The sequence below is a fragment of the Taudactylus pleione genome, unplaced genomic scaffold (genome assembly GCF_031769625.1).
Source record: "Taudactylus pleione unplaced genomic scaffold, aTauple2 ptg000019l, whole genome shotgun sequence".
In the NCBI taxonomy this organism is placed as follows: domain Eukaryota; kingdom Metazoa; phylum Chordata; class Amphibia; order Anura; family Myobatrachidae; genus Taudactylus; species Taudactylus pleione.
In genome coordinates, this window is record NW_028284421.1 from 29,017,294 (window position 1) to 29,043,917 (window position 26,624).

The following is a 26,624-nucleotide window of genomic DNA, read 5'->3' on the forward strand; positions in this document are numbered from 1 at the left end:
AATGATGTATTATATAGGGGATTATAGTGTGTGGCATAATGTGTTATACAGGGCATTACTGTGTATTGCATAATGTGTTATAAAGGGCATTACTGCGTGTGGCATAATGTGTTATAAAGGGCATTACTGTGTAAGGTGCATCACTGCGTATGGCAATAATTCACCATGAGGGGAGAGCTTGGGGGAAGCTCAGCACATCCGTAAGTAAATTGTGATCGGCCATGCCCCCTTTCCGAGAATGCGCAAAGTGGAACGCCGTCTATTAAAAAAATAAATATTGGGGAGGAGGGGGTGGGGCGCAACTGGGAACTTTCGCCCTGAGCTCCACAATATCTAGAACCGCCCTGCATCTAGTCTGCCCTTTTTTAACCTTTCGGTAACCTAAACCCTATTTATTCCTTAATTATTTGTAAAGATGGGCAAACACCTGACAGATATATCTGCAGATGATGGTTGTTCATACACACTGAGCAACCATCATCTGGCCGCGGGTCCCGCTGGCTGGTGGCAATACATCTGTGAACGACATAGTTCACAGACATATTGCTGGTACACACTGGCCGACGGGCACCCGATATATATTGGCCGATCAATTGATCGCCCAATATATCTGCCAGTGTGTACCCAGCATAAGGATATCCTTATGCTTATCCCAAGCATGTTTAATTGCTCTACTGTCTTATGGCGGGTACACACTGGAGCAATGTCATTCCGATTTGGCCAAATCGGAACATAAAATCGTGCATATCGTGCAGTGTGTATGCACAATATGCGTGCATATCAAAGCTGACGATATTGCATGCTGCGCCATGCATATTAATGAAGGACAGTACGAGTGATTGTTCCATCCTTGATTAATCGCTGCAGTGTGTACCAGTAATCATGCAATTTCTGGGTTGTCCGAAGTGTATACTAACTTTTAGCCTTTATCACCTCTGATGGAAGGCTATTCCAGTTATCCACTACCCTTTCTGTGAAGTGATTTTTCATCAAATTTTCCTGAACTTCTGTCCGGTTTCAGTGCATGTCCTCGTGTTCTAGTACTTCTCTTCGTTTGAAGAATGTCTTCCTCTTGTACCTTGTTAAAACCCTTGATATAATGGAAAGTTTCTATTATGTCCCCCTTTTCCCTTCTCTGCTCCAAATTGTACATAGTAAGAGCATTCAGTCTTTCCAGGTAAGTTTTGTGACATAAGCCATGCACCACTTCTCTGCTCAAGTAAAACAATTGGAAATTAAGCCATGAAATTAATAACATCACAGTGTAGTGCCCGGCTCCAAGTTAATGAGAAAGAGCCTGCATATTGGCGTCACTCCCTTGCATAGTGACGCCACTGGTTTTCCACAAGTAGGGTCTATACATACTTCATATAAAAGAATAGCTAGGAGACTTTGCACATGTTAAGAAAACTTGAACAGTTTCTTAATTCTTGGCCATCAAGGAAGAAAGTGAAATATAAAGCAATACATTGTCTGCAACAAGCTGCATAACACAAGCTCCTGTGGCTGTTTTAGCTGCTTTGGTCCATGTGTCCACTCTTAACAAAGCAGAATTGTAGCTAATTCTGTCGAAGAGCTTGAAAGCTTGATTCAGTAATAGGGCATAAGTTTTGGGGTTTTTTCTTTGAATTTGAGAAGGAATATAGTGTCAGCCTAATTGAAATGACAGCAGTGGTGTCTTTGGTGGCTGTAAACTATTATACGAGGAATTAGTTTCCTGAACCGTGACATTGGCAATTAGCGGTTCACTTTCTTCTGCAAATAATTTGGGGAGTTTGGCTTTTGTGAGTTATATATTTTGGAGGACTGGCTCTATAAAAGACATATGGTACATAATCCTGAGATCAAGATGCCTTATGCAGGGCTCGCACAATGCAGAGGAGGGCCCTGAGCTGGAGAGGAGCCTTCCCCGTGCCGGCTATTCTTTCTTGTAGCTTCCTGCTCTGTGAGACTCTGCATCTCCTCTCTGCATCTGATCATATATCCGCACTTCCCCCGTCCCCTCTGCTACCGGGTCACCTTGCATTCTGACCCTAATCACCTTCAGTCATATTCTCTTTAATTTAACACATTTCAAAATACTAATAATAATAATACTAATAATCATAGCTATCACCACATACTTTGCAGTCAGAAGTCTGTGAATTCTAAGTATGTGAGTATACTTCACATATTTATTACCTGGGATTCAAACCTATCACTTCATGCTTTGCAGGCAGACAACATACCAATGGATCTATTTGTTCCTGCATTAGAAACCTGTGAATGCTAACTAAATGAAGGCACAAATTAACAGTTTGCAGGGTGTGCCGAACACCCTAGCACCTGCTCTGACCATACGGCATATGTAGGATTGGATACATTTTGAGTAAAGTGCAGTAACGAGCCTGCAAAGCTTGAATTATCACAACATGTGTCTAGCTCTGCAAGAGTAGCTGTATAAGTACATATCCAATTTTAAAGTAGCCTATATATCTCCTGATGTGGTGTGACTAGTGGCTGTTACATCATCTTTCATTACAATCATATAGCAGCTCAGTCTCTTTCTTTTAATCAGCTTAGCCAAAGGTTTTCCAGATTTATTCTTTTATCTGTAAAATTTGTTTTTACGGTAATCTAAGACCCTCTTTGCTAGTTTTATTAATACACAGTCTTACTTTATTACTGCATTTATTTCCCATTGTAAAGTGTTATGCATTATGCTGGTGCTATATAAATTAATTATAATAACTACACATGGGCTTGATATAGAAGATTGTGATTTAACTGAATAAATACATGGAATTAGCATGGAAGGAGTCCCATGGATCCATGTGACATAACTTTATTCATAGATTCATTATAATGCAATGGAAACCCAGAAACTGGAAGATGACATCACATCTGGGCGGAGCTTGTGGTCCACATGCCAGAAGTAGATCCTCATTGTCAAGCTAAGACTTTTAACTAATGACTATGCCCCCGCTTCAGCCCTAAAACTGTTTTTGAAAGTTTTGAAATTCCATTTAATTCTCAGAAGCCACAGACTGTATGTTTTAGCCGCACTAGAAGTCCGTGCTGCATACTTCTGGTACGGTGATGACTGGATTAAACATTATAATGATGACACTTTTTATATACTGTATAAATGATCTGTATGAGGATTGGAAGTAGATCATCCCCTTATTTCATTTTATGTTTTATGATGAATTTAAGTGGTTTTAAAACAGTATCACCTTTTACCCCTCAAACAATTGATCACCATAGTATTTATAGCAGCACCTTCCACTCCTGTCACACTATTCTTGAAATGCATTGGTGGCTGAAGACTGGAGTACTACCATTTTATCATTTTGGAGGAGATCCAGACCTCTGTTGCAGAAAAGGCTGGAGTGAGGTTCCAGAGCCTCCACCTACAGTATATACCACCTACAGGCTTTTATGTTACAGACATCTGTTAAACCGCCATCCAATTAGTTATTGAATATTTTATTTATTACCATTTGCTTTATGCATTGACCATATGTTGGGAAACAAATTGTTTGTGAAGTATTACACCATGTTTGCCATGTTTTTATCTCTCCATATATATTGAAAATAACTCACATGATTCACAAATTGAAGATTCCTAAGAGATAAGTGGAGACCTACTTCCAAGGGAAGTGTATTTATTTCTAGTTTTATTTTATACTAGTGTGTTGCACAACATATGTCCCTTGTGATTGGGATATTTAACAACTACCTCTGATGTCTGCACAGATCAGTGCACCTAATTGGTCTACATTGCACCAGGGATTATATCTAAAATATTCAGCTAGTTATTAGTGTATAAATATTGGTATTATCTATTTTTGTTATATGGATGACCTACCACTGTAACTCATATCAATCCAGGAAGATAGAAAGAAAAGATTTATTTTTGTGTAGCGATGCACAGGGAGACTAATGATTTCACACAATGTTAAAACATTACTTTTATCATTTCAGAATTTAAAAATAGTTATAGAAGGCCAAATTAAAAGCAAAATATTTAAAATTAAAGAATTGGTGAATGCTGAACAGAAATAAAGTAAGTGATTAAAATGAGGCTATGCTCTCACTATAATACTTATATGTATAACGTATAATACTAAATGAGACAAAATATAATCACTGTATCGAGAGGGTTTCAATATACTGTATATATTCATATATTCTTTATCAAATAAAACATTTAACCACTTGCCTGTCATGCTCGCATTGTTTGTGACCACACCAGGCTGTCTGTTATCTGGTCCGGTCGCAAACGATGTGACCAGTCAGATGCACAGTGTGGGCTGCTGCAGGAAGAGAATCTTCCCGCAGCTGCTGTTGCTCTCAGAGGGACATTCCAGTCTCTCTGCTTCCCTGCACCCACCCCCAGTGTCTGCCATGCTGCCGATCACTGCTGATCGGTTAGCACGGCAGGACCCCCCACCCAGCGGCTGCAGAGATTAGCAGCCACGGGGGAAAAGTAAATTAACCCCCCTCAGCCCCCTAGTGTGTACCTGGTGGCTGCAGCCACGGGAAAAAGGAAAACCGTGATGTTCCGATGGTGGCGACCCAAAATATAAATTTTATATATATATATATATATGTGTCAATAATATAAGCGGGGCACAAAGCTCAAACAGGCATATATATAAAACAATTAGGTGAATAAGAAATAAAAGTGAAATGAACACTCCCTATTAAAGGTGGCAGCCAATTACTTTCCAGGGATGATCTGTTCAGAAAACCATCAGTAAAATAGTGAATAGAAATGTGGAAGACAGACGCCTTCAGTGTACCAATCAAATAATAATGTTCAGAGAGGAAGTTCAAGGATAATAGTCCACAATGTCTTTAGGATGATTCCTGAAGTATCCTCACATAACGACCCTCATGATGTGTATCTCAAAAGAAGAAAACAAAAAAAGAACAAAACATAGTGTAGCTGGTATATGAATGTAAATAGTGTTAAACACACTGAAGAAAGTAAATAAATATTAGTGAGAAAGTACTCCACTCGTGCTATAGGATAGAATTCCAGCACCAATAATATCAAAGCCTCGTACCAACTGTATGGGCCAAATGTAATAGGTAGTCTGTTTTGGTAAATTGCGAGTTTGGTGCTAAACTCGCAATTTTTCACAACTCTCCAATGTAATAGGGTGTCTGTTCACTAAAACTCGCATTTTTCAGAGTTACTAAAACTCTCCATTCTCAAACTCGCATCCAGATGTTTTCACATTGAAAACAATCAACTCGCCCAATGTAATAGAGTGTCTGTTTCAGACTCGCAAAAAAAAGATTACCAAAAGTACCCAAATGATAGACCTGCTTCAGGCTAGCGAGTACATCCTGAGCAGGTCAGATTAACACAGAAACATGCACATATCCATGAGATATGTACATGTTTCTGTGTGTACTTATGTTAAATGTTTTAAAATAAAAGACGTGCACCCCCTCCCCAAAAGCATAACCAGCCCCGGGCTTTATAAAGCCTGTTCTGGTTTTAAAAATACAGGGGCCAAAATGCGTAGAGGGCCCCTGTATATTAAGAACCAGCACAGAGCTTTGTTGAGCTGGTTCTGGAAAATCAGGGGACAAAACGAGTAGGGGTTCCCTGAAAATTCCAGAACCAGCACCGAACTCTTTCTAGCAGGGGGATAATGCCACAGCCAGGGAAAACCTTTCACCGGTTTCCCCGGCCAAAGCATTATCCCTGACTGCTAGTCAGTCCAGGCCGGGGATCCCTGGGGAGTTGAGGACCCCCCAATAAAGGGGTCCCCCTCTCCAGGGCACCCCAGGCCTAGACTGATAGCCCGGGGCTATCCCCGGCACCCTAGGGCGGTGGGTGCCGGGTTGATAGTGTAAAGTGTTAAATTAAAGTTTCCATATTGTCTTTGGTTGTAGAACCACAAGTACAAGCAAGCCTCCCCTGCATGCTGGTATTTGGAGAACCACAAATACCAGCATGCGGGGCATTACGGGCCCGCTGGCACTTGTAGTTCCACAACTAAAGAAATACGTAAATAAACAAACATACACCGTGAAAGTATAATTTTAATAAAACATACATGCACACTCACACTCACACATACTCACCTAGTATCCGAAGTAATCCATAGGGGTGTACCTGAAAAAAAAAATCCATACTCATCTCTCCTATGCGTCGATCATGTCCACTGGCAATCCAGGGGTTAAAAGAAAAAAACGCAAAAAAAACCCGATCCATACAGACTGAGCAAAGGTATGTGTGTACACATACCTTTGCTCCGCGTAAATGACCGAGGCACACGTGTGCCCCGTCAGTGAAAGATTAATTGAGGTTAATCTTGTGGTTACATCAATGATACAATGTCGCGACATTGTATCATTGATGTAACCACAAGATTAACCTCAATTAATCTTGCCGCTACGATGTAGCGGTTCTCACCATAGACGTCTATGGGGATTTCTCACCATAGACGTCTATGGGACACACAGGCTGGCCGCATTCAGCTGATCCGACGGAGATGCTCCCTGATTGGCTGGCGGCCCCTTCACTGACGGGGCACACGTGTGCCCCGGTCATTTACGCGGAGCAAAGGTATGTGTACACACATACCTTTGCTCAGTCCGTATGGATCGGGTTTTTTTGCGGTTTTTTTTTTTAACCCCTGGATTGCCTACTTGGAGAAGAGGACGTGATCGACGCATAGGAGAGGTGAGTATGGGATCCCCGGCCTGGACTGACTAGCAGTCAGGGATAATGCTTTGGCCGGGGAAACCGGTGAAAGGTTTTCCCTGGCTGTGGCATTATCCCCCTGCTAGAAAGAGTTCGGTGCTGGTTCTGGAATTTTCAGGGGACCCCTACTCGTTTTGTCCCCTGATTTTCCAGAACCAGGACCAGCTCAACAAATCCCTGTGCTGGTTCTTAATATACAGGGACCCCCTACGCATTTTGGCCCCTGTATTTTTAGAACCAGAACAGGCTTTATAAAGCCCGGGGCTGGTTATGCTTTTGGGGAGGGGGTGCACGTTTTTTTTTTTTTTAACACACACAGAAGCCATCACGGATCTCACTGATCTGTGATGGCTTCTCTAAAACTCGCACCTTTTAATGCTACTTGCATTAAAAGGTGTCAGTTTACATAGTCCTAAACTCGCCTGCACTCGCAAATGCAGTAGCCTCGAGCTGAAAAGTTCGCAGGCTATTGAATTTGCGAGTTTCAGTACAAACTCGCACTTTTTAAAAGTGCGAGAAAGTGCGAGTTTGTACTGTTACTAAAACTGACACCCTATTACATTTGGCCCACAGTCTTTACAGCTCAGTGAAGATTACATTTCTTGGTCATACCGGATTCCATTCAATTCCATAGGTGGTTCATGTCCACATAGAGAAACACAAGGTATAAAAGCCTCCAATCGTGTGATACGTTTTAAAACATACACATAATTTAATAAGTTTACAATAAAGACTTGTACATAAAATAAACATGGGAACAGCTTATCTGTCTCGTAGAAGGAAGTGACCAACAGCTGTTCCTACTCCTGAAGAAGTCCCCAGAATCCACTGTGGGATGAAACGCATTGAGCGGGACCCCCTGTTGGTCACCTCCTTATTAAATTATGTGGGGGGCAATAAGTGTGAGGTCCCACTATCAATAAATAATGATGTTACAGTCTTTGAAAAGGGGTGGGACAGGTTGCATAACTACTCAATCACGTCATCTCTGGCACGCCCCCGCTAAGCCATGGCGAGGCCATGATGACGTGATTCAGCGCAAAACTCGTCATCAGCTCTACCGGAGCGCCCATTTACAAGGGGGAGCGAACGGTGAGGGGGTGCGATATTCGGGAGGATTTTAGGGAGAGTAGGCAAGTACTATATAAAGCCCATGGGATGAAAAGTGGATAACTTTAAGCATTGGATGAGTACAGTAAGGTTGTGTTCACATGATTGTGACTGAAGTAGTCCTGGAGGCAGACTAAGGGCCATATTCAATATGTGGCAAAAAGTCCGTAATTTTCGCCTGTTTCATTTATCCCCAATTTCAAAGACTTTTCGCCGGTGTGAAAAGCCTTTGTTAAAAAACAGGGATAAGTTTTCGCCATGTAATACATGGCGAAAATAAGTGCAATTTTGGAGTTTTGGGCTGCAGGCTTAAAAAAAATAGCCTGCAGCCCTGGGAGTGTCCTCTAAAAGTATTCTGTGTCAAAACATGTTTAAAGAAATCCTCAGGACATCCCAAAAAATGTACTTTCATTTTGGGGGCGAAAAAAAAAAATATTGGGGAACAAACATTTAAACTAGCGAAATTGATTCAGGGGGGTTTCCCAATTATGCAGCAGGTGTTTTCTAGATTGCAGGTGGTAGCGGAAGGTGGATTTTTGAAGAATTTTTAAAAATGACTTTAGTGACTTAAAAATATGCTTGCACCCATTTTCATGTACCCCAAATTTGATGGGCATAGTTATTTTTCCCCCCAAAAAAAGATAAATGCTATTCTTCACTACTTCTTCACAGGCGCATTTATGCACCTGCCGCGGCTATTTAAAAACCCGATTTACCTTCAGCTGGCAAAATCGGGGGTACCCATAGTGATCCCCCATATCACACCATCTTTAGGGGGGTGGCAGGATGATTTCCCAAAAATTGACAGGACTCTTACATACCTTTCCGCCGGGTCCCATTTTTGCCGGATCCTAATTGAATGCGGGGATAAGCGGGCACGCACCCGATACTTTATCCCTGCAAAAAACGTCGATGAGGGCAAAAAGTCTGACCTCGGACTTTTCGCCTCATATTGAATATGGCCCATAAACACCAAAACAAGAGAAAGAAAGTATGCGTGTGGATGCACTGAAGACTGAAGGCAGACATGTTCACAGGCATATCTCTTCCTGGTGCTGCAAAGTTTGTTTCATTGAGATACAATGATGCCGACAATGATTATCACCATTACTAGCTAGCCACATCTGATTGCTGATTGAACCCGCTAGCTAATAATATTCATAAGTGTGGATGAAATCGCAGTCTGTTTGCATTATTTGACTGATGTTTAAATTTGGACTGTCACACTTATTAATAACTGTCAAGAATTATTGTTATATAATTTTATTGGGGCTGATTCAGAGTTGGAAGCAAAGCAAAAAAGTAATAACTTTGCACCTTGGCAAAACCATGTTACACTGCAGGTGAGGCAGATTTAAAATGTGCAGAGAGATTTAGATTTGAGATGGGCGTGTCCAAACTAAAATCTAAATTGCAGTTTAAAAATAATGCTACATGCGAAAGCAGTCGTTATTTACCACACACACACACACACACACACACTATTTGCACCACTTGTATAGTAACATGGCTTGTCCTGGTGCAAAATGACTTGCCTTTCTTTATTTGTCTCCAAGTCATATCAGCCCCAAATAGGGTAATTGGGCTGTTACATTTTGTGGACCAAAAGTATACACACTTTTTACTCCTGACCTACACCTGATGCATACATCAATGATGTACAGGTGAACGCATATTGAGTTGCATCCAACTGAGCATCTGCTTTTCATGCTTGCGGCTTTTCTTGCTTGCATTTGGGACAAACGTGTTCAATACTATAAGGGGTAAATTTACTAAGAATCGAGTTCGGTCGAGATGACAATCTCGGGTGTTTTTAGGTATGTTTTTCATCTCTCAAATTTACTAAAGGCAAACTCGGGTTTGTTTGTGAGAGAGTCCATTCATCTCACTCTTAAAACTCGGGCGAGTTTGCAAACTCGAATCTTCTCACCATCGGCCAAACTCTGAAGTACTTTTCACCAAAACATACATCACGCAAATTTACCAAGAATCGAGATTACAATCTTGGGAGAGATGCCCGCAAACTCTCTGCCAAATTGACGTTTTGAACACTCACCTCCTGATCAGCGAGTTTTACAGAAACATGCAGAAATATATATATTTTTTTTCTTGTTAATTTTTTTTTTCTTTTTTTGAAAAAAATGACGTGAGGTTCCCCCCCCCCCCCCCCAAAACACTAACCAGCCCCGGACTTGCCAGCCTGTCCTGGCACCTAAAATTACGGGGAACAAAATGAATAGGATTCATCCGTAAATTAGGTACCAGCACCAGGCAGCAGGAACAGGGATGGTTTTAATTATAGGGGCAAAAAAATTGTATAGGTGTATCCCTATATTTAAAACCAGCCCTGGACCCTTACTAGCGGGGGGCTGATGCCACAGCCATGGGAGCCCTTTCACCGGGCCCCCCAGCCGCAGCATCAGTCCTGACCGCTAGTCAGGCCAGGGATCCCTGGGGAGTTGAGTACCCCTCCAATCAAGGGGTATCCCTCTTCAGGGCACCCCTGGCCTAGGCTGATAACCCGGGGCTATCCCCGCCACCCCTGGGTGGTGGGTGGCGGGTTGATAGTGTCAGTGTTGTGTAAAATTAGAAAAATCTAAAATTGTCTTTCCAGTCGAACTACAGGTGCCAGCAAGCCTCCCCCGCATGCTGGTACTTAGAGAACCACAAGTACCACCATGCGGGGCATTAAGGGCCTGCTGGCACCTGTAATTCACCAGTAAAGAAATTAGTAAAAATACAATACACACACCGTGAAATTAAAGTTTTATTACACACACACATACATACATACACACACAGACTTACCTGCTGCCAGATGTCCACATCCCCTTGTCATTGTAAAGTATCCGAGCTCAAAACCTGAAAGAAAAAGCCAATACTCACCCTTATGTACCGCAACGTTCTCCGCAGATATTCAATTCTGTGGGCGGACACACTGTAACAGCATGTATCAGCATGCTGTTACAGTCTTGCTAATGAGTTCAGTCTTCCGGCCAATCATTAGCTTCCATTAGCGGCCGTTCATTGGCTGGGACCCACGTGTACTTAGCCAATGAGCAGCTCCTCCTTTAAAAAATAAACCAAGTTTTTTACAGGTACAACACAAGCAGCGAGCACATATCTCACTGATATGTGCAGGCTGTTAGCTCGGGCGAGATTTGCAGTGAGAAAACACTGCAATCTCGGATCAGTAATCACATCTTCACTTGTAACTCGGGAGAGAAATCTTGATTTGCTTCACCATCGGAAAACTCAGTTTCAGCTCAACTCGCTTCTTAGTAAATTTCCAAAACCTGAAAAAAAAACAAGCCCGAGTTTAGGCGATGCAAATCGAGATTAAAAAAAAAAAAACTCGACCTATTTCGATTCTTAGGAAATTTACCCCTAAGAGTCTCACTATATATCCATTAAATATCTTAAGATTTTTGAATTAACTAAAATGCTATGGTAATGTTTTGTCATTTTACACAGTTTTCAAAATGTATGTAACATAATCTCAAATGTAATAACCTTTAAGTTTCATGTGATTATATTTGTTTTACTAGACGTTTGTTAGATTTAGCATGCCTAGATTGGAAGAGTGTGGGTTTCCATCATGGTTCAGTTTACATACATATGGTATTTCTCATCGGTTATATCTCATCTGAAGAACACTGCACATTTTGCATGCTTAAAGCCTTGAACGATGATTACAAATGATATGAAATGTGAAATGAAGCATCAGTATATCTTTTGCTTAATTACCCCTGCTGTATTTAGAGAGTATGAGAAACAGGTGTAAATGTACAGTATGTGTCTCCTGTATGCTATCCAAATTGACCAGGGTGTGCTTAGTGTTAATAATTAGAACTTGCCTAATAAATAAATGCGTTATCCAAAAATTGGACAAGATAATATGTAATTCTATGAGACTTTGTCAAGACAAATTCTTGTATTAGCTAGCTTGGGCTGGTTATTATCAATAATATTATGTATTAAAGTTAATACAAAAGCATACAGTCACCACTTATCTTGATAACCAGATTCCAGGCTGGTCAATGCAACATTAGAGCCTACTGTTAGGGTAGTGGGGCAAAAAACATTGCATAGTTTTGCCCCTGGGTGGTGGGTTTCTGGGTAATGAGAAACTTGCAACTCTGCAAACCCTGCGGTCCCTGGTTATGGCCAACAAGAGTCCCAAAGATCTGTCTCCATTACATATTAAAAATAAATATGTATACTAAAATTTTTTTAATGAAACTTTAATTGTACTAGTAGGGGCATCCAACTATCCGCTTACCTGCTTTAGAGATGGTAATTACTTAGCCATGACACCTATTTTGGCACAGTGGTAAGGACCTCCCATTTCCTGTCCAATACCTAGCTAGCTCTGTTTCTCATGCTATTGTGATATAGGAGTACATTGTATTAACTCCTACTCTCCCTGGTAGAAGAGAGGGACACCTCAACTGCCCGTTAACCATTGTGATTTCATTGAGGACAGCAGCTTTGTGGTGATAGCATTTAATACTGTGTGTTTGCACTGATTATTTGTGTCATTATTATTATTATTTTGTTTTTTGTTGCACCACATTGTGTCACCATTTCACTCACATTTGTATGTGCTTACCATATTTTTTTCCTTATCATTTTGTTTAATCCTTATTGATATTTTTTTTTTCTTGTATTATATACTTTTTTCTTCATCATGAGGCAGTGTCAAGTGGTGGCAATCATTTACCCAGTATCTTAATTTCATTGGATGATACTGTTGAAGCCACAGGCTAAGTGATAGACACTGTTCTCATTTTGATATTATTTACTTTGGATTTGCAGTATGATTGTATATATTAATTGTATTTAATAAAGGTATATTTTATTCTGGTTGGAAGTGTGCCTCAAATTGGAGTGCTGTTCTGTCTCTCCCTTTTTTGCATTACACTTTGCTTTACCCCAAGGGAGCACCTTCCATTTAATCTGCTCGTAATAGAGCCAAGACCTCACTACGTATATTGATTTATTTAGGGTAGCACTTTTCTCCTTTGCATTGACTTTCCCCTTCTTTTCCCCACCCTAATACTGCCAATTTGAAATAAGTCAAGCTTGTGTGTGATGTCAGTAGTCATGTGACCACCCCTTTAAATCCCTGGCAGAGTTGCCTGCAGGAGTTGTGAGGCACTGGAGAGGTAAGTGCCATGGAGAGATTATGGTGGAGCCCCAGGTTCAATTCTACCTGGGATGCTAACCTAGTTTTCTACATATACAGTATATTCAGTACAGCATTAGTGTGGTATATTCATTAGCCATGTATGTCTCCGTTGGCACAGCAGTGAGTTTTGCAATAACACTTCTGTCAGTTTATCTACACAGAATGCTTTCCCTTCTGAAGTGACTCCACTACAGACACTGAGCTGTATAACGTAGGTCTGAAACCTATTGCTACAAGACCAGTTCAACCTCTTAGTGACCAGGTGACTCTTAGGTGATTGCAGGTAAGGTTTTCCTCTATATTTATATGTGGAGCAGTCCTTTGTTTCATCCTTACTAGGAACCTTCTATTGGTTTGGCACCTCAGTGGGTGGTCATCATTCTGTATAGGCGTTTCTATATTCATATGTTTATATAAATTCATTACCTTACAACCTGCCCTCCTCCGGGGGACAATACAATTCTGGGTTGCTAAGCCTCTCTTTGCAAATATTCTCAGTGCGTCTAGCTACTATTACCGGTCTTACGCACGACAGGGAAAACATGGTACACTAAACCTCCCCGTGGCCGATCCGCCTCTTCCACAGGGAGGATGAGAAAGTTAGGACAAACATCATCCATCGATCTAACATTAGTGATGGGACAAAGGCCCTTTTTTTGTAGTAATCTACCAGTTAGGTGTTCTGTTTTGTGGGTTCTGCCAGATATAGAGAAACAATTAAGTATATATTAGGGCGCTAGTCTATATGGTGACAATAGTTATTAGTGAAATTGCAGCCTTCTAAAGGGTATTGCTCCCTTTTAATTAGTACAATCAAAAAAACTTCAAGAAGGTGCTATTTAAATAGTAGGAATAAAAAAATATTCAATTTATTAAATTAAATAAATAAAACACATTTCATATATAAGAACAGTAATTCATATTGTATATTCAGAATTTTAGTACCTGAATCTAATGATCTTTAGCTTAATATTTCCAATGCATATATTTATAATAATTCATATACAATCTTTATACTCAGTATTTCTAGTACATATAATTAAAGCCTCAACACAATAATTTGTTCACAAAAATAAACAATCACTTTCCAACAATTACTAAAATGGCTTATACTTTCATAACTTATTGACTAATATATGTAATGAAGAAAAAAAGATTAAAAAGAGCATTCTTATAATTTGTTGCGAAGAAAGGCCTTTCTTATTGGAAAAACAGTCACTTTTGTAACCATAGGCTCTCAATGTCCTTTTATCCAACTATTGGTTGAGTATTGTAGTTGTTACTTTGTAATACTGCACTTCACAATACAGATACCATATATTCAACTATTGGTTGAGTATTATAGTTGTTACTTTTTAATTCTGCACTTCACAATAGTTGGATGAAAGGACATTGAGAGCCTATGGTTACAAAAGTGACTGTTTTTTCAATAAGAAAGGCCTTTTCTTCTCAACAAATTATAAGCATGCTCTTTTTAATCTTTTTTTCTTCGTTACATATATTAGTCAATAAGTTGTGAAATTATAAGCCATTTTAGGAATTGTTGGAAAGTGATTGTGTATTTTCGTGAACAAATTATTGCGTAAAGGCTTTAATTATACGTACTAGAAATACTGAGTATAAAGATTATATATGAATTATTATAAATATATGCATTGGAAGTATTAAGCTAAATATCATTAGATTCAGGTACTAAAATTGTGAATATACAATATTAATTACTGTTCTTATATATGAAATGTGTTTTATTTATTTTAATAAATTGAATATTTTTTATTCCTACTATTTAAATAGCAACTTCTTCTCTTCTTGAAGTTTTTTTGATTCTGCCAGATATACCTTTGTTGGCAGGGTATCCTCATAAATCCTTAATCCATTATGGCCTTCCCCTATCCCTGAGTAATTGTTAAGCCTCTGGTATGACTTAGGGTATAGTCCCGCAACCGCCTTGAGGGCTGGTATTACCTTGGCTAGATGTGGTCGTGTAGCAGCTTAAACAGCTGATAAGATTAGAGTGGCTGAAGCCTGTGAGCCTGTAGGATATGATGTGGCCTTCGGGCCCTGCAGCAGCCTTGAGGGCTGGAAGTGACTTGTCCGGCTATGGCCTGTGGGCCTGAAGATGAGATGTGGCTTCTGGGCTGGTAGCAGCCTTGAGGGCTGGAAGTGCCTTGGCACTGCTGTTACATAAGACTGCAGGAAGTACGCTGGCCTGCGTACAAAGGACACTGGATTGCGACTTTTGCAGCCAAGCTGACCCAAGCCGTCGGTGCTGAAGTGCGGCCTGTGCCGCCGAGTTGACACAAGCGCGAGTGCATAGGTTTGTGTACTGAGGATGCTGAAGTGCGGCCTGTGCCGCCGGGTTGACACAAGCAAGAGTACGCTGGGTTGCGTACAGAGGGCCTGATTCAGCATGGTCGCGAGCGCTGAGCGCTCGCAACCGGGTCGATGTTTCCCACTGAGCATGCGTACGACGGAGCCGGCTCCGTCGTGCGCATGCGCGAGACCCGGCTAGCGACGGGTGCCCCGTCACTCCGGGTCTCGCACCAAAGGGGGCGATCTGTCGATGGTGATTGACAGCTCGCCCCGTTTGCTAGCCACGGCCGGGGGGTGGCTTTACAAACGGAGGCGTTCCCAAACGAATGCCTACCCGTTGGTTGGCGGCCCCACTGACATCACCAGTGATGTCAGTGGGAGAGCTTTCGGCTCTATTAGAGCCAGAAGTTCTCTGGGGCTTGCGGCCATGAGACCTTCCACAAGGGTCTCGTCGCAAGCCCGATGGTCGCGATGGTCTTGACCATCGCGACCATCAACCTGGCCGCTCGCTATAGCTGTGGGTGGTAAAACCCACAGCTATGCGAGCGGCCAGGAGGCCGCTCCCAAAAAAAAATGCCCGGATTCAGAGCGAGCGCTTTTTCAGAGCGTCTCTGAATCAGGCCCAGAGACGCTGGAGTTTGGATGACACAAACGGCAGGTAGATAGTAAGCAAACCATGTGGCCCAGATGACACAAACGGCAGGTATACAAGATAAGCAGGAGGACTGGATACTCGACTGGATTCAGGAGACAATGCTAGAACCGGAAACACATGAAATGCTATCACCGGCATCGGAGCAGCATTCACAGCAGAAGGACATGGACGCAGGAGCCAATCCGGGCCGATCCCAGAATGATGTACAGGAGATAGGCGGAGTTTCAGTGAATGCTGGCCCAGCTTGTGACAGTAATACAGCGGCCGGTTACTGGTTCCACCTTTTTAGTAGATATAGGAGATACCATTATCACAAAGGTTCTCCCGGGGTGAGGCTCATCCATTGCATCTGGATGTGCTGACCCCAGCGATTTCCCCTAATGCGGGAAACTTGACTGCATAATTGTGTTAGTGGGGGAATGCGTTGCGCTTTTCCCTGTAACACATAGTCTACACATGTGCCTTCTACTGCTTAGTCCTGTGTTCTATTCTCTCCTGGGATCTTTTGATGTCAGGTCTACCAAATTTCATATTATTTAGTCTTGTTGCGGACATTCCTCACTGGCGTTTAGGTTAGTCCTCTATAGTTCTCCAGGTTTTCCCTTCCAAGGGAGTTCCTAGAATTTTGTCTACTTGGAGGCTTAGAGACCTTGTGTGTATACTGTGTTATTGTGCACATCTGTCATTCAGCTTCTGAAAGGAGTAGCACAGACATTGGATGTATATTTCAAGACTTCCTACAGACTGGTAATTTTGATTTCTTATTTGTACCTCTCCTGGCTTTGGAGCCATCCGTTTGCTGGCTCCGTTTGATCTGCCTTGAGTTGTATTTTCAAAATTTTCTAGAGCTGATCGCAGAACACCGGTGGTTGTTACCTCAACAGCTGTTTTTTTGTTCTTTCTCTAAGAGAAATTGGTTAGGTACCATTGGTTTCCCCTATTTCCTTCCGGGTGGCTAGAACACCATCAAATCCCTAAAGCTGGGTTTTTATCTTCGTTGTATGCTTCAGTATACGTATCTGGTGGCGATTGCGCAAACTCTTGCTATGCCACTTCTCAGTTCGCTTCGTGTGAGCTCCATCATTTTGTCATCTTTATTCTTCCGGATGTCCGTTTTTATTTGCCCCCTGGAAGTTTCTGCTGCTCTTGCCTGGGCTTGTTCAGGCTTCAGGAGGCTGCTCTATCCAATTTCTTTGTCTTTGGTTGGGTCTGTTCTGGTTTTCTTCCATCTCCAGGCAGTTCTCCTGTTTTTACATGTTGCATAGGGTTGTTCTTCTATCCAGCTTGGTCGGGGTCAGGGTTGGTCCTCGATCTGGTCCCTCTCCTGTCTCTTAGTCTGGATAGATTTTACACTCAGCCAGCTGTAGCTCCATGCTGGTGGCTGACTTCCTCGTCATTTCTTCCAGGGTGCTTCGGTTACCAGTTACGTAGGCCTCTTTCCATTCGGGTCGGGGTTTTTACTCCGGCCGTCTATTCTGGTATTGCTTCTGTCCGCATATGATATTTTTATTTGCACTTGGTCGTATCTCCAGCTAGGGCTGGACTGCTACTAGCGCTCCCTTTGTTGGTGGTTCTCATTGTCCCCGCATGGGTTTCTGACTGAGGGCTATGGCTTCTCTGATTCCTGTTCTTCCTTGAGTTCCTCTTTCCATGTCGGTGGATGTGGTTCCTGTGTTGGTACCACTATCTCAACCTCTGGTGGTTGGCTTCTGCTGGTCCATAGTGCCTTCCCACCCGGGAGGGGTCAGCTTTGGGATGTCCCCAGTGTAAAGGCTCCAGTGTCCCCTAGTGGATGAAGGAGAAAATTAGATTTTGGTACTTACCGATAAATCCATTTCTCTGATTCCACAGGGGACACTGGATGCCTGCCCAGCGCTGCTCTACCTGCCTTAGGTTTTTTGTTTCCTTGGCTGCATTTTCTCCTCTGCAGTGTGTAGAGGTACTTCTTCTGTTCCTATGTTTCGGCCCTACAGCTGTCTTTTCAGTTGGTTCCGCCGTCTCTGTGGTTCTTTCTTCTGTGTCTCTGTTCTCCATCTCCTCTCGGGCTCTGTTATCTAAACTGGGCTTGGGAGGGTTATAGAGGGGGAGAATAATCTACTCTTCTTAAAAAATGTAAAGTGCTAGACTCAACTCACAAACCTGTTTAGTTTATACCCAGTGAATAATCTCCAGTGTCCCCTGTGGAATCGGAGAAATTGATTTATCGGTAAGTACCAAAATACTGTTTTTGTTCACTCTGTGGGGTATAAAATTGCGGGTTTTTAGAAGTTGAGTTGTTGCCCATAGCAACCAATCAGATTCTACTTATCATTTATCTAGCATCTTCTAGAAGATAATCGGTAGAATCTGATTGGTTGCTATGGGCAACAACTCCACTTCTAAAAACTCGCAATTTAGTAAATATACCACTGTGTCTCCTAGTAGTCTAATGGGCTCAAATCACAATGGATATAATCCCTGACTTGTCTGCTCTAAGAGGTTGTTCAGTAAATCCGAGAACACACTTGAGCGATCTCGGGCTGATATGCCGTTTTGTAACGACATATCGCCTACATCGTTCAGTATGTACCGGTGATTGCGAGCTCCCCGCTGTCTCTAGCAATGGTTGCCAAGTTTGATGTGCTGCACATCAAACCTAGTGATATCGTTAGCGGCCAGTACATTGTTAATGAATGACGCAACAGTGATTGTTCCGTCGTTCATTTAAGTCGTCCCGTGTGGATGCACAATAACTGTTCATTGGCATACGTTTTTACAAACACACTTATAGAATACTTCATCATATTTTTAACATCTATCTTTTCAGAAGGTCAGACGGGATGTAGGCAGGATACCGGCGGCCACTATATTGACCGCTGAAATCCCAACACTAAAATCCCCGACATGGGACTAAAGATAGGCGTCGAAATCCCAACGCCTATCATTAGCCACACAACGAAATCCCATTACCCAGCACACCGAACCACCACGGGGGAGGGGGGTGGTTAGCTTTAGGAACCCCCGGGGGGACTTAAGGTTAGGCCCCCACGGGAGGGTTAGGGTTAGGCACCACCAACCTCGAGGGTTAGGTTTAGGGTGCGGGAAGGGGGGGTAGGTTTATGCACCAACGGGAGGAGGTTAGGGTTACGCACCTCTAAGGGAGGGTTAAGGTACTTACCAACCCCCGTTGGGATTTCAAACTGTCGATCTTCCGCTGTCTGTATTTGATTCGGCGGGCATTCAGCCGCCGGCATTACATACCGATTCCGGTCAGACTGATGCAGGCTTATCCTTGTAGTCCTTGCAGTATACCCCAGTGGAAAAAATGGCAGTGGGGTCTATAGAAGAGCAGGAGGTGGTAGATGTGGGCCACATAGATTCTAACCTACCTACCACACAAGCCCTGTATTTTGTGGCTCGTATTTTATAGAGGTTTTTTCAGATTTTTTTAAAGATATTTAATAATGTTCATCTCCTTTTCTTTATTTTACATATGAGGAGTCCTACTCTTCTAGGATTCATTTTGTGAGCAGCACTATCACCGTCCAAACCTCAACTCCACCATCAGTGCTGCTCCACTCCACCAGAGACCCCATTCTCCGGGCGATTGCGGCTGACTCTGAGCTCAATGGCCACCTCCTCTTGGAGATTGCTGCATCACTGGTGCACCAGAATGAGCTCCTGGAGAGGCAGAATTTGCTCCTCCAGAGCCAGAATGAGGCCATAGTCCAAGGCCTCACTGCACTTCTTAGCCAAATACTCAAGGATATTGCAGCCAGGATACCAGAGCCTGGCCCTCCAGCGGCAACAAGACTGTCTGCACAGCCATCCACCTCATGAGGATTGTCCCCCAGCCCTGGCCAGGCTGATCCCATCCCTGGGCGAAGGCAAATAAGATCTAGTTGGCAGCCAGCCCCTTGTGCTGCTAAAACTGCACCGCATGGGCGTTGCAAGTGATTGTGCTGTGACCTCTTGCCAGATCCAAGTATTAGCTGCAGCAACCAAATTCCTGATGGGCAGTTCACCATTTATACAGGGATCTTGAGATCCTTGAGCCTGAAATATGGCATTTTTGATTTATTGTTTGAGTCCTACCTAGTTCAGGAGTTGTCAGAAGGTGATTTGGCACTGAAATCTCTTGTTTCTTTATGCAAACCGTAGTGCTGATTCCTCCTTTTGTTGCATTTGGTGTGGGTTCTTGACCGGCATTGCGAGTCTCATTCTTATTTGATCATTCAAAAAATATGTTTTAATATTGCTTTAAAAAATAAAATCTTTAAGTATGTGTTATTGATATTGTACAGGATTATGCACACTTAGGCTGCAAAGTAAACCGAGGCCCCTTTATGCTGTTTGATAATATGTCAGGATGGTGTACATTTATTAAATATGATGGTGTTGTCCATGAGCATCTCTTATAAAGGTGAGGTTTGCCAGCTATTTACAGCATGAAATGGTAACATGCGGTAAAAATATTTTGGGACATTCCAATACAATGTTTTGTGTATTAAAATGTTAGTGATATTTTATTTGGGTGTCTAAAATGACCGATTTTACAGTGAATATACAGTAGGGGTCCTTTTACTTATAAAGTCCTGGATTATAGCAAATAAATCTCATATACAAGTGTTTTACAGCAAACTTTACACTTTGGATAAAAAATATATTCAGGAAGAACATTTTGCTTCTTAAAAGTACAATAAATATGTGCAAAGCAAACTGTCAGCAAAATAGGTGTACTGTTTCCGTACAGCATATTGTAAAGAATTAATTTTAAAGTATACACATGTTTGCCTACATGGTATATATAGATTGAGAGCCTGATTCAGAGATTGTTGTTAATAGAACCGCAGTCGCAGCCTCTCATGCAATAACAGTTGCAGGAATATACAAATGCTGATCTCACCTTTGTGTTCTACCGTGCGATGGAGTGTATGAGCGCTGAGACGCATACTTTAAGGCTATGTGCATTTGTAATGGAGTTTGTAAACCCACTAACATCAATGCCACATATGGTCGCACCATCGACATTTACGGTAGTCAATGGTCTATTCTAGCTGCTCTCCTCTAATCCAACTAAACATGGTCTCTAAAGCAGTGGATTTGTGAGTGGGAATGCAGCAGCATTCCCAAACACGCGTGTGACACTCCCATAACACGCAGATAAGTGGCCACTTTTTGCGATCACTTTAGGACACCTCCCAGTCTCTACCCTGAAACAGCCAGGTATCACAAATCCCTTCTCATGTGTTAGCAATGTCGTACGTAATTGTGAATGTTATCGCACACATTGGTTCGCTCAGTGGCGGAACTAGCCAGTGGCTTGCACCAGGGCCCACTGTGGTGCAGGGTGTGAAAATCGGGGCGATGAGACCCTTGTGGTAGGGTCTCGTTGCCGCAAGCCCTGGAGTGCTTTTGGCTCTATCAGAGCCGAGAGCACTCCCACTGACATACTTGTGATGTCAGTGGGGCCGGCCCCAGACGGTAGGTATTCCCATGGGAACGCCTCCGTCTGGGCAGCCACGCCCCCGGCCCGCCCACCAAAGGGGGCGTGCTGTCACTCAACATCAACAGCACGGCCCCTTTGGTACGAGACCCGGAGCGACGGTTTGCCCGTCACTATCCGGATCTCGTGCATGCGCACTGGGCCACCATTGACCCGCTTGCGAGCGCCTAGCGCTCGTAAGCGGGTCTGAATCAGGCCCAGTGTTCGCTGTTTTCCGATTATCGATGTTTCATACGATCTGTCATCATTAGTATCATGTTCTGAGCAAGTCCTCAGCTGCTAAAGTAAAGTGCCTCAGATGTCCTGAAGTAAGAACTTATGCACTGTGTGTTCATGTTGAATTTTTTCTATACACGCTCATGAGCCGCTCATGACAACCCACGTTTGCATATCATGGTTCACACCCACCACATACGCACATTTCTCAAGCCTCTGTTCACATAAGTGCGATGGATTAAATGAATGTAATGAGCTCTGTTGGACATTGCACTGTCATTTTCATGCATGCACACTAGGGCTTTCTTCATAACTGCGCATGCACAGTTTCACAATTATCACTCAGTGTACTTTCTCTATAGCATCCACCTCTTAATTAGGCCCACTGTACCCAGTGATCCAACCTCCATTATATTGCATCAAATAGACATGCTACCCTCAAAGTGCTCCTAAAGGAAGTCTCACTTCAACTTCCATCACTAAAAATCCAACATTTTATCTTACAGTACTGCTGTTTAATTTTCCAAGCAAACCTACTTCAGGTTCTCTAATATCCACCCAGTAACAACACCTGACACAAATTTGCCACTTTCAGCTTGCTTCTTTGACCACCTCTATATTAGATGCAGGCAAAATTCGACAGGATCTTTCCTGATACAATACCTCACATAACACCAACCTTTTCCTCTATTTCCCAAACCACTCCTAGGGTATATTTAATAAAGTGCAGGTTTTCAGAAATGGAGATGTTGCCCATAGCAACCATTTGTAAATTGACTGATTGTCAGTCTGACTACTGCTGTGACTCACAGAGTGTGTTGTTGTGTGTGTGATCTTCACTCCAGGATCCAGGACTGACCAGCAGTTTTCTTTGAATTATAGGTGAGGACTGGGAGGAGGGATGTATATATAGTATGGGATTAGTGTGTCTTTACTGTCTTAATGAATGTTAAGTATCATTACGAAGACTTGTGGTTCCAGGACCTGAGACAACTGGTGTCCAATTGTTTCGTTAAGTGCGTGTACCTTTCTCACCATAATACTCCAAAGATGCATGTCTTTATTCCTCATTCTTCTATGGTTGAGGACCACAGTATGGTTATTGTGAAGTGAATTACATAATACACATTACACATATTAACTGATATGTAGAAAGCATTGTCCTGATATGTTAATTTGGCATGATAGGGGTGCGGGGCAGGGGGGATACTCCAAAGGAAATTTTCACCCCAAACTCCACATAGTCTAGAACCAGTCCTGCTTGGGGCATAACCTAATTTAATCTCAAATACTCTTGTGTCATTACATACTTGCAGCCTTCCCTGCACTCCCTCAAGGTGGCAGTAGCATCTTCTAAAATTTTGCCATTTTGTATCAGCAGAAAAAAAGAAAATACAGCATTTCAGATAGGTTAGGTACGGATGCATGAAATGCCTGATTATAACATCAGTGCCAGTACGCTTTCTCAGATAAGAATATCCCTTTTTAGACCAGCCCTAAACATTAAATAACTGCAAGCAAAGCATTTGCTAACCTGTGCCAAGATGCTAATTACCACACTGCTTGAGTGCTTCCACAATAAACCTGTTAATAGCAATTAAGTAGTACACAAAAACTAATCAAAACCTTCTGACATATGGGGAATGTTATTATTACTATTACTACACTTTACTGTACATAAGGTCATTCTATTTTACAGCACAAGAAAACATTTAGCAATTTTGTGCAAATTGTTTATAAAGTGAAGGTATGTGGGGATGGCAAAGAGACAGTATGAAAACTAAGCATCACAAATTGTGAGAGACTATGAAACAATAGGCAGACCTGCTATGTGTCCAAAAGCAGAGCAGTGCTTGGTTGCTGTTAGGCGAAATAATATTACAATACAAATAAAGATGTGAAATATTATGCGCTCACCCCATTTTGCAATGATAGGGGTGAGTAGAATTAACTTGAGGGTAAACCTAGCACCAGATATTGTTTACAGTCCCAATTTCAGTACCTGTCCTCAAACAAAGAACCAATAGTCTGCACTGTGTATAGTTTTATTTATTTTTCACTTATATCTCTTGGACCAACACTTTTGAAATTGTCCCACACTATATATGGAGAAGTCATGAAGTGGACTTACGTGCAATGGTGAATCAGCTCCAGTGTACACTATAAGGGGTGTATCATCACGATACGTATTTTTAATGCAGATGTGATAAATATTTTTCACATAAATTCACAAAGTGAAGATGAATATCTTCATGTGAATTTACCAAAATTATCTTGCCAGGAGAAGGACTCAGATAAGAGCCCACCCTGGTGAAGAGCTGGAAGCAGTGTGATAGCGTAAAGCTGGCATACTTCTTTCTGGTTCGGATCACCGATGCACACTGCACATTAATGCGTCACCAGGGGATGATGAAGAGGGAGGAAGTTAGTAGCCCATAGGTTATCCTGCGAATATTATTTGATAAATAGACCCCTTATTGTCTTTGAAAATCTGATACCAGTTAACTCTACCCACCTCTTATTGGCAAACACTACAATGGTTGGTGGCGACAGTGTGCAATGGACGTTAGTCCTCATGGCAGATCAACTTAACCAGAGGGTGGTTTATAAACGGGCAGGTACAGAACAACATAGGGTTAACAGCAATAAGCAGCAGGTACAGGTTGTAGAGAAATCCGGTTGCAGCCAGGAGCATACAGGGTATGCTGAGAGTTGTGGTGCGCCTGGCATGCACTCCCTGTAATGTGTGTTCCACAGCAGCAGCTTCTATGTTATAGTGAGTGGTGGTGATATGAGGGGTCTCTGTAGTATATACAGCCTTTGTCATGGAGGTTAACGCGCATGGGCATGTTCTCTTAGAAGGACAGAGGAAAAAGACACAGTGGGGAGCTGTTCAGTAGCCGGGTTGGAGGTCGCACCACTGGCATCTGCAAATCAAGGCCCTAGTGCTTATTCCCTGGCCCCCACATCTCTTCCTTTTTTATTCTCCTCCCCCTGCTTCCATAGTACCTGCCTGCTGTGCTCTGTTGCTTGCACAGTTATAGAGGCAAGCAATGTTAGAAGCTTCCCAAGTGTACCTCTGTCCCCATCCCTCCCCAAGTGTGCCTCTAACGCCCCTCTCAGAGTATGCCACTGACCCCACAATACAAGTCTGTCTCTGATCACTCCTTATTCATGTGTTCCTCTGACTCCCCTTCCTCACATGTTCCTCTGTCCGCCCTCCACAAGTTTGCCTCCAACCCCCCATGTGTTCCTCTGACCTCTGATTCCCATGCCTCTGACAGCTGCTCCCTTTCCTGTCTCTGACCCCCTCCCTGTCTCTGATCCAGCTGCCACCACCATCCACAACTCTGACTCTGATCTCTATGGCTGGTGGCTGCCGATAGGAAGTAGCGTGGTCAGTCGGAGGCAAAATAGGGTTTCAGCACATATAACAACCTAAAGATGACAAGTAAGCACATTTTTTCTTTAATAAAGCATAAATCATTTAGACTATTCCCACTTCAAAAGGTTACCGTTGTCAGTGATTCTTTGGATAGGGAGTGCTCACAAGAATCAATACTTGACCATTTGAAAAAAATAAAAGCTTTGTTCCTTAAATATAGAACTGTTGGGTAGATTTTTTTTACATATTTATTGTATATATCAAAAGTTTTCATTTATTTTGTAACATACTTCTATTTTAAGTATATGTGTATGGTATAAACACGCATATATACAGTTAGGTCCATATATATTTGGACACTGACACAATGTTTGTTCTTTTAGGTTTTACGAATTAAAGTTGTTTAATATGTAGCCTCCTCTTTTTCAAGGGCCAAAACTAATTCACTCAAAAAAGTTGTTTCATTGACAGGTTTGGGCTGTCAATGAAACAACTTTTTGTTATTTCTTTATCAATTAAGCAGGCAAAAGGTTTGGAGTTGAGTCCAAATGTGGCATTTGCCTTTGGAAGCTGTAGCTGTGAACCCACAACATACAATCAAAAGAACTCTCAATGCAAGTTAAACAGTTCATCATTAGGCTGCAAAAACAAACAAAATGCATCAGAGAGATAACGGGAACTTTAGTAGCAGAAAAATCAAAAGTTTGGGACATTCAGAGGAAAAATTACGCACTTGCGAGCTCAGCAACACAAAAAAGCCTGTACGTCCACGGAAGACAACAGTGGTGGATGATCGCAGGTCCCTTTCCATGGTAAAGAAAAACCCCTTCACAACATCCAGCCAAATGAAGGGCACTCTCCAGGAGACAGGCATCTTATTATCCAAGCCTACCACAAAGAGATTGTTTCATGAGAGCAAATACAGAGGGTTCACCTTTATTCATAAGCATCAGGAATAGAAAGGCCAGATTACACTTTACCAAAAAAAAAAAAATCTGAAAAAGCAATCCTAGTTCTGGAACAGGATTCTTTGAACAGATGAAACTAAGATCAACCTGTACCAGAATGATGGGAAGAAAAAAGTATGGAGAAGGCTTGGAATGGCTGATGATCTGAGGCATATTGCACCACATGGCTTCCAATGGCATTGTGTCACTAGTGTTTATTGATGATGTGATAGAAGCAGCCGGATAAATTCTGAAGTGTACAGCGATATATAGTCTGCTCAGATTCAGCAAAGTTGATTGGACTGCACTTCACAGTACAGATGAACAATGACCCAAAACATACTGCGAAAGCAACCCATGAGTTTTTTAAGGAAAGAAATGGAATATTCTGCAATACCAAGTAAATCTTGATCTCAACCTGATCAAGGATGCATTTCACTTTCTGAAGTCAAATCTAAAGGCAGAAAGATAAATGGGTAATTATGAGCAGAAAAACCCATGAACAAACAACTGAAGACAGCTTCAGTAAAGGCCTGGTAAGCATAACAAAAGAGGAAAACCAGCATTTGCTGATGTCCATGGGTTCCATACTTCAGACAGACATTGACTTCAA

General features: G+C 42.2%; 1 non-coding gene across 1 annotated transcript; it reads left to right on the forward strand.

Moving 5' to 3' along the window:
• The first annotated feature begins 16,259 nt into the window (after positions 1–16,259).
• On the forward strand, positions 16,260–16,417 carry LOC148540467 (U1 spliceosomal RNA). The gene has a single exon (XR_015869832.1). It is a non-coding gene; the product is annotated as a U1 spliceosomal RNA (small nuclear RNA).
• The last annotated feature ends 10,207 nt before the right edge of the window (positions 16,418–26,624 follow it).